The sequence below is a fragment of the Triticum aestivum genome, chromosome 7D, assembly GCF_018294505.1.
Source record: "Triticum aestivum cultivar Chinese Spring chromosome 7D, IWGSC CS RefSeq v2.1, whole genome shotgun sequence".
NCBI lineage: Eukaryota > Viridiplantae > Streptophyta > Magnoliopsida > Poales > Poaceae > Triticum > Triticum aestivum.
The window spans coordinates 67,145,643-67,155,028 of NC_057814.1; positions in this window are offsets into that span (position 1 = coordinate 67,145,643).

Here is a 9,386-nt window from a genome sequence, read left to right on the forward strand (position 1 = left end):
TGCTCAGTGCTCAGATCATGAGAAGGTGCTTTATGCACCACACTACCTTACTGGAGCAGCTGCAGCATGGTGGGAAAACTTCCTACACATGCATCCCAGTGAACACAACATCACCTGGGAAGAGTTCAAGGAAGGCTTCCGTGGGGCACACATCCCCAGGAGCATCATAAAGATCAAGAAGAGAGAGTTTGATGACCTGAAGCAGAGAGGCATGTCAGTGACAGAATACAATGGTCAGTTTACCCAGCTGTCTCGTTATGCCTACGACAAGCACATGACAGAAAGCAAGAAGATGGAAAAATTCATGGACGGCCTGGCACCAGCACTAAGATGCCAACTGATTGTACACACCTTTCCGGATTTTAAGACTCTGGTGGACAAGGCCATCACCTTGGAGAATGAGCGCCGTAGTCTGGAAGATATCCGCAAGCGAAAGAGGGACAAGACGACTCTTGCTCGCAACAACCGAGGCAAGACTGAGGTCCCAAGGACAGACGCAAGGAGATCCACGACTACTGAACCAAGGCCCGTCGGACAGTTTCATGCCAGGGACAAGGAGTACACATACCGTCCAGGGGTCACCTGCTATGCTTGTGGTCAAGAGGGGCACTATGCTAAACAGTGCCCAAAGCCGAGGACCTCGGCACCCAAGCCAAACAATGGTGGAAACAATCCAGCCCCCAAGCGCAACAATTTCAACCCCAACAACAACCACAGGAAGGGTCACCTGAACCATGTGACCAGGGAAGAAGCGCAGAATGCCCCAGACATCGTGCTCGGTACGTTCCCTATCAACACAGTACCTGCCACGGTTTTGTTTGATTCTGGAGCTTCCCATTCGTTCGTTTCGAAGAGTTTTGTTTTGCAACATGGTTTTCTGATACTTCCCTTGGAAAAATCTATGATCATCAAGTCCCCCGGAAATAAGCAAATCGCTCAGGGTTACTGCCGAGGAGTGGTCATTGAGTTCGAAGGACTACAATTCCACGCGAATCTCATCGTGTTGGAGAGTAAAGGACTGGATGTCATTTTAGGGATGGACTGGTTGACCACCAACAAAGGATTCATCGACTGTTTCAATCGGACCGTGATTCTCACTCACCATCACGGCAATACTATAAGGGTTTCCACTCAAGAAAGACCACGATCACAGCAGCCGAAACTGAACAAAATGGACATTGCAGAACTGAGAAAAGTTCCAGTGGTATGCGAGTTTCCTGATGTGTTCCCTGAAGAACTACCAGGCATGCCACCAGACCGAGAGATAGAATTCAGCATCGAACTAGCACCTGGCACCGCTCCCATCTATAAGAAGCCTTATAGAATGGCACCCTCAGAATTGGTGGAGTTGAAGAAGCAGATAAAGGAATTACTGGACAAAGGATTTATTCGAGCCAGCTCCTCACCATGGGGTTCGCCAGTGTTGTTCGCCAAGAAGAAGGATGGGACACTGAGACTGTGTATAGACTATCGAGCCCTCAATATGGTCACCATCAAAAACAAATATCCGATGCCACGGATAAATGATTTGTTTGACCAGCTCGCACAAGCCAAGGTATTTTCAAAGATTGATTTGAGATCGGGATATCATCAACTAAAAGTACGAACAGAAGATATCCCCAAGACAGCATTCACATCCAGATATGGGTTATACGAGTTTACAGTGATGCCTTTTGGACTAACGAACGCCCCCGCATATTTCGTCCATCTCATGAACAAAGTGTTCATGAAATTCATGGACAAATTTGTGGTGGTATTCATTGACGATATTCTGGTTTACTCAAGGACACCAGAAGAGCATGTTGAGCACCTTAGAATTGTTTTGGGAGAATTGCGGAAACATCAGTTGTACGCCAAGTTTAGCAAGTGCGAATTTTGGCTAAGACAAGTTGGTTTATTAGGCCATATACTGAACCAAGAAGGCGTGGCCGTAGACCTAGAAAAAGTCAAAGCCATACTGGACTGGAAGCCACCCGCCAACGTTACTGATGTGCGGAGTTTCCTAGGAATGGCCGGATATTACAGAAGATTTATTGAAGGATTCTCCACTGTGGCAAAACCTATAACACAGTTGCTCAAGAAGGACAAGAAATTTGTATGGACGGAAGCATGCGAGAAAAGCTTCCAAGAGCTCAAGAAGAAGCTGACAACCGCACCGGTCTTAACTGTGCCAGACATACACAAGAGTTTTGAAGTTTATTGTGACGCGTCCTGAAAGGGTCTCGGATGCGTACTAATGCAGGATGGCAAAGTTGTCGCATATGCCTCCAGGCAGCTGCGAAAACATGAGAAAATTACCCAACACATGACCTGGAGCTAGCCGCAGTCATTCATGCACTCAAGGAGTGGAGGCACTTTCTGTTGGGAAATCGCTGTGAAATATATACGGACCATAAGAGCCTCAAATATATTTTCACACAGCCAGAGCTGAATTTACGCCAACGACGCTGGTTGGAACTGGTCAAGGACTATGACGTCGGCATTCACTACCATCCACGGAAAGCAAATGTAGTGGTCGATGCCCTTAGTCGAAACCACAGCCCGGATAATGACGGTCCGCAAAACTTGAGGCCTGAGTTTCAGCAGGAGTTCACTAGGCTCAACATGATGTTAGTCGCCGAGGGCACCGTATCAAATCTGGAGATACAACCCACCCTGGTGGAACAAATTAAGAAGGCTCAACAGGGACATCCCAGCATCGAAGGTATAAAGAAGAAAATGAACCTTGGTAAGGCTTCAGAGTTCGTCACAGACAGTGAAGGAACATTATGGTACGGAGACAGACTTTGTGTACCTAACATTGAGGAACTCAAGCAACAGATCTTGACGGAAAGCCACACCGCTCCATACTCGATCCATCCTGGAGGAACCAAAATGTACAAGGACATTCAGGAAAGATTTTGGTGGCACGGTATGAAAAGAGATATAGCCACATTTATTGCTTGTTGCGATTCATGTCAGCGCATCAAGGCCGAGCATCAAAAGCCAGCAGGGCTACTCCAGCCTAACAGGATACCGGAGTGGAAATGGGATGAAATAGGAATGGATTTCATCGTCGGACTACCCCGATCACAACGTGGGAATGACGCCATATGGGTCATCACAGACCGACTAACCAAGGTTGCTCATTTCATTCCCGTGAAGACTACCTACTCCACACAAAGATAGGCCAAACTTTATCTCTCCCGTATAGTTTGCTTGCACGGAGTCCCAAAGACTATAATATCAGACCGAGGCACCCAATTCGTCTCCAAATTTTGGGATCACCTACAACAAGCTCTGGGCACGCAACTAGCTTTCAGTACAGCATACCACCCTCAGACTGATGGACAAACGGAACGTGTAAACCAAATCCTAGAGGATATGCGAAGAGCCTGTGTGCTCACCTATGGATCCAGTTGGGAAGAGAGTTTGCCGTATGCCGAATTTGCTTACAACAACAGTTACCAAGCCAGCTTGCAAATGGCACCCTTTGAAGCACTGTACGGACGAAGGTGTCGTACCCCACTGAATTGGTCAGAAACAGGTGACAGCCGTATCTTCGGCCCGGGCATGCTTAAAGAGGCCGAGGATAAAGTTAAACAAATCAGAGACAGACTTAAGACAGCACAGAGCCGATAAAAGAGCTACTATGATCAGAAGCATCGTGAGGTCAGCTTTGAACCCGGTGACTCCGTATACCTCCGAGTATCTCCTATGAGGGGTCTGCAACGGTTCAAAATTAAGGGGAAGCTAGCCCCAAGATTTATTGGGCCATTTTGTGTAAAGGCACGAAGAGGCACGGTAGCCTACCAACTAGACCTACCCAAGGAGCTGTCAGACGTCCATGACGTATTCCACGTCTCACAATTGAGAAAATGTGTGAGTAACCCGGAGAAGCATGTACCTCATGAGAATATTGATATGCAACCAGATCTCACCTACAGAGAGAGGCCGGTAAAGATATTGGAAGAGTCTGAACGGAGGACCCGTCAGAAAACGACAAGATTTTTCAGGGTTCAGTGGAGCAACCACACTGAGGATGAAGCTACATGGGAAAGGGAAGATTTCCTCCGGGCAGGGTATCCATATCTATTTGAGGATCAGCAGAAATCTCGAGGACGAGATTTTTCCTAAGGGGGTAGGTGTTGTGACACCCAAATTTTTATTTGGATTTTTCAAAAAGATTTTTATTGACTTGAGGGAGGTGATTTAAATTTTTCTTCAAAAGAACTCACCCTTTCAAATATATTTTTTTATGGTAAAAGATTTATTTGGATTCACCCAAGATCTGTCTTTGGTCTTGGAGGTTCTTGCTTTTTATTTGGACCCAAGACAAAATGCTTTTCACTTGGAAAAAAAATGCCTTTTGAAAATCTCTTTGAAATTTGCACTATGGCTTTTGGAATAATCCTTTGCCACTTTCAACTTTTCTCTCTTGCCATGGCCTTAGTGCAAATACTCTCTCCTAACCCTTCCCTCACCTTTGGATCATGTTTGGCATCTAATCCAGCAAGTTGAACCTCCCCTATGTTTATTTTCCATTTAAATCTTATTCAAATAAATTTCTGTCTTCTGTTCTAGCCATTGGTGATTTACAAAGGAGCTACACTTTCTGCTTGGATTTTTGTCCCCAAACCAACTCCCCTCCCTAGTCCTTTGAACCCTCAACCAAGATCCATGAAGATCCACTGGTCTTCAGTTCAAATTTTTCAAACTACACTTGCTGCAAATTTGGACCAGATTTGTCAAATTTGGTGAAATTCATTCAAAACTTTCTCCAAAAATTCCAAGTAAAATCAGGCAGCCTCTGGATGCATTGAGAGGTCACCTCACCAAGTACCAGCTCCAGAAAAAAATTCTCATAGCCAAATCATTCTGTCGAGCACTTGCAGTGCATGGTCATTGTCAAGTTCAGAGTTTCAGAAATTCAGTTCAGTACCCTACTGTCGTTTTCTTCAGAGCATGTTGTCGATCTCGACAGTGCAGCATTGGCACCTTGCTCCCCGTCCCCTCCCCCTTGTTCCTGCACCGCACGAACGCCTGGCACCTTGCGGACGTCGGCGACGAGCAGCAGAAGGTGCGCCGCCCCGTGACCGACGCCAGCGGCGGCTTTGCGGCCGCCAGCGAGAGACACGGCGCCGACGGCGCCACCCAGCGCCGCCCAAACCACCGGAGCTCGCCGCGTGGCCTTCCACTCCCCCGAACGCGCTGCCACCCTCGTCGTGAACCGCAGGGCGCGGAGCACGCTCTCTGCCGCCGTCGAGCCCGTGCGGTCATCTCACCGTGGACCGACGCCATTACGCCAAGACCAACTCCGTTTAGCTGACACCAGTAACCTCCACTGATGCTGCCTGGCCACTCAAACCTCCTGCCAATCCGCTGCATCGCCGTAATCGCTCGCCGGAGATTCTCCGTTCATGGCCACCCCGTCGATCCGCCTATAAATAGAGGCCCCGAGCTTCAACTCGAGCACCCACCATCCCTGCACTCTACCTAGAGCACGCCTAGCCACTGGAACAGCCCCGAGGAGGTCTCCTTCCTCGACTCCGGCCGCCGCGACCCGCCATGGGATCCAGCTCGATTCGCCCCCGTGTGTGCACCTCCACCTCCATTCTCTTGCCAGTAGCTTCACTATGCATCCCTCCTTCTGACCCGCGCTTCAATTCGAAGTTTGCAGCCCTCCACCGGAGTTCCCCACCATCACCCGAACCACCGTCCGCTGGAGATAGTGTCGCCGTCGACGTGGTGCTCCCCGTTGGTCGAGTCCACCACCCACCGACGCGGAAGGACACGCTAAAGCTCTTGGTACCCTCCGATCCTCCTAACTCGCCGTGGTTCGACGCCGGCGTCCACCGCAGTCTTCGGGCGCCGGCGAGCTTTTCAAACCTGACATGTGGACCCCGCATGTCAGCCTCTGTTATATTCTCCCTCGAACCGTTTTCTGTTGGCGCCTTCGGGCAAAATACGTTTTCTCTCTTTAGCTAGCGCATTTCTTACCGAAGCGTTTTCTGATTTCTCAGTTTAAACCCTGGAACTTTTCTGTTTCATTACAGATAAGTCCCTGGACAGAAACCTTTATAACTTTTTAATAAAAAGGAATTTTTGAGTGATTCTTTTTCTGACAATCTTAAAATTTTGTCTAGTTTTGTATGAGATTTAATTGGAAAATTTTTGGAAAAGTTTCTGTGCACCCATTGGTTTTCACGTTAGTGCCCGTTTTCGTGATTGCCGTAGGTTCCGGAACAGGTGACGGAGCCGCGAACTTCGCCGAGTTAGACTCCGACTTCTCCGAACCAGGCAAGCATGTTTGAACATTTGATATGATAAGTGTTTTGCATGTTTGCTTGAAGGTTTGTGCGTGGCATGTGAGTGTCGGTAAATACCTCGTTGCTTGTAAGGCAACTACTCGCTTGTTCCAAAGTTGCGATGATCTCTGATGAGAGATGGCCTAATCATGTGGTGACATGAAGGGCAGCAAGGTGGTACTGTTGTAGCATACCAGCCTTGCGTCATCCGACTTTCTCCGACGTTAACGTGGACGGAGTCACGTTATCGTTCTTTTCCCCTCGCATGTTCCATAGTTGCGATGATCTCTGATGAGAGATGGCCTAATCATGTGGTGACATGAAGGGCAGCAAGGTGGTACTGTTGTAGCATACCAGCCTTGCGTCATCCGACTATTCCTGACATTAACGTGGACGGAGTCACGTTATCGTTCTTTCCCCCTTCCGTGCTACCACATGTTTCATTTGCCAGGATGCGGTTTAGTAAGTTGGTAACCTCTTTCCGTGTACACACCAAACAGAGGGGCCGGGATGATGGTACCTTGGCCCAGGATTAAAGCCAGTCATCCGGTCAGGGGGCATGGGTGTTTCCGGTTGGGACCGAGAGGGTGGGGCACCCCCTTAGAGCGCGCGTATAGAAATTTGATCCCATGCTACGCGAGGTTGTAGCCTCCCCGTCTCAAGGTTTTTCTTGAACGTTGCCGAGGGTGATCCCTGGCTTCGGATGGTTGAATTGGGTGTGTACTGGTTAGACGTGTTTCTTCCAAAACACCGTAAACGGAACTAGTCCCCGTGACTACTGAAATCCGTTGGCTGTGGTTAAGTACAAACTCTGCAAAGTCAAATCCTTCCAAATCATCGTATCCACGATCTAGTAGTGTAATCATTACATCCATATCTATCCGCGTGGAAAACTTGTCCCCGGTGAACAAGCTCAAGTGGTAAATCCAGATTTATTGTTATTCCTGTGGATGGACTAACTTTATATTTGTCTCGTGCTTGTGATAATTTATGTTCCCAAACTATTGTATTATTGAGCTGCAATATAAGCCCTTTATGAGATGTCGCTCAGACGTCCGACTGTGGCACGTACTGTTTTTATTTTCTGTTATGAGCCCTTTATGTGGTGTCGCCCCGACGCCCGACTGTGGCATTATCTTTTCTGCAGTTTCCTCTCGAGGAGTCATTCAGACACTCGTTTGGCACCAGTATTATTATTCTCGCAGTTTCCTCTCGAGGAGTCTTTCAGACACTCGTTTGGTACTAGTATTACTATTCTGCATTTTCCGCTCGAGGAGTCTTTCAGACACTCGTTTGGTACCAGTATTACTATTCTGCATTTTCCGCTCAAGGAGTCTTTCAGACACTCGTTTGGTACCAGTATTGCTATTCTGCATTTTCCGCTCGAGGAGTCTTTCAGACACTCGTTTGGCACCAGTATTACTATTCTGCAGTTTCCTCTCGAGGAGTCATTCAGACCCTCGTTTGGCACCCCGTATTTATTATCTCTATGTCTGAACGCACTGGTTAACTTGTTCATATGCTTCATGTTTGCATTTGTTATATCTTATGTCCGAACTGTCTTGCGAGTACTTTCATAGTACTCACCTGGCTTGTTGATTTGGCCAGATGTTGACGAAGGCGATCTCTTGGATGAAGAGTTTGATAGCGCGTCCGACGCCTAGAGGAGTCCCAGTCAGTCCTGCGCGATCCCGGATATTGGTCACTTGTTTCATATACGCTTCCGCCACTCATAATAAGTCTCCTCGAGCCTCACTCCGACGCTCAAAGAGCTGTAGTCTTCAGGAGTCATATCACTCGCTTCGCGGTGATATTTCCACCACCGTTATTATCGTGAGTTAGTAGTTATGCCACCCTATCCGCCGTCTTGTTTATCGGCGTGCATGTAATAAATTGTTGGGCTGTCTCCGCTCAACCTTGTATTATATTCAGTACTCCTGGTATTTTTCTTCTGTGACCATGATATTGTCTACCAGTGAGAAGGAATTCTTCCTCGCTGGTCCATAAAAGGGATTGGTCTCTCAATAATTATTTTATTGAAAAACTGGTCGTGACAAAACGATAGACCCAAGAATCAAATTCTACATTCTTCTCAATCTTAGGGGCCGGGCCGGCATGATTCAAATGAGTGGAAGGAAGCGGTCCACCATAGACAAGTGGAGGTTCCACATGGGCAAAGATGTCGGTGCCATTTTTACCACTAGAAGAAGGAGCTTTCTCGCTAGTAGCTTCCCCCTTGTCGGAGGTAGCATCCGTCACCTTGTTAGCGGGATCACCCACTTTCAACGGTGCGGTGGAAAGTTTAAGCCCTTCTAAGAATTTATTAAACATGCTTTCGACCTCGGTCATCATGGAGGTTTTCAATGTGTCCAACGCCACATTGAATTCCTCACGAGAGACCGCGGTTCCCCCATCTCCCGTAGACGAGACCGGATTCACACCGGAGTGCTCCTCCACACCGTCTACGACGTCAACCATACTCTTCGGACGGTAAAGTCCTTAAAAAGAGACGAGGCTCTGATACCAATTGAAAGGATCGATATAGTTGACTAGAGGGGGGGTGAATAGGCAACTAACAATTTTTAGCTTTTCTTTACCAATTTAAACTTTGCATCAAAGTAGGTTGTCTAGATATGCAACTAAGTGAGCAACCTATATGATGCAATGACAACAAGCACACAAGCAAGCAAGGGATTTAACACAAGTAAGCTTGCGAAAGTAAAGGGACGAGATAACCAAGAGTGGAGCCGGTGAAGACGAGGATGTGTTACCGAAGTTCCTTCCTTTTGAGGGGAAGTACGTCTCTGTTGGAGCGGTGTGGAGGCACAATGCTCCCCAAGAAGCCACTAAGGCCACCGTATTCTCCTCACGCCCTCACACAATGCGAGATGTCGTGATTCCATTATTGGTGCCCTTGAAGGCGGCGACCGGACCTTTACAAACAAGGTTGGGGCAATCTCCACAACTTAATTGGAGGCTCCCAACGACACCACAAAGCTTCACCACAATGGACTATGGCTCCGCAGTGACCTCAACCGTCTAGGGTGCTCAAACACCCAAGAGTAATAAGGTCCGCTAGGGATAAGTGGGGGGAATCAA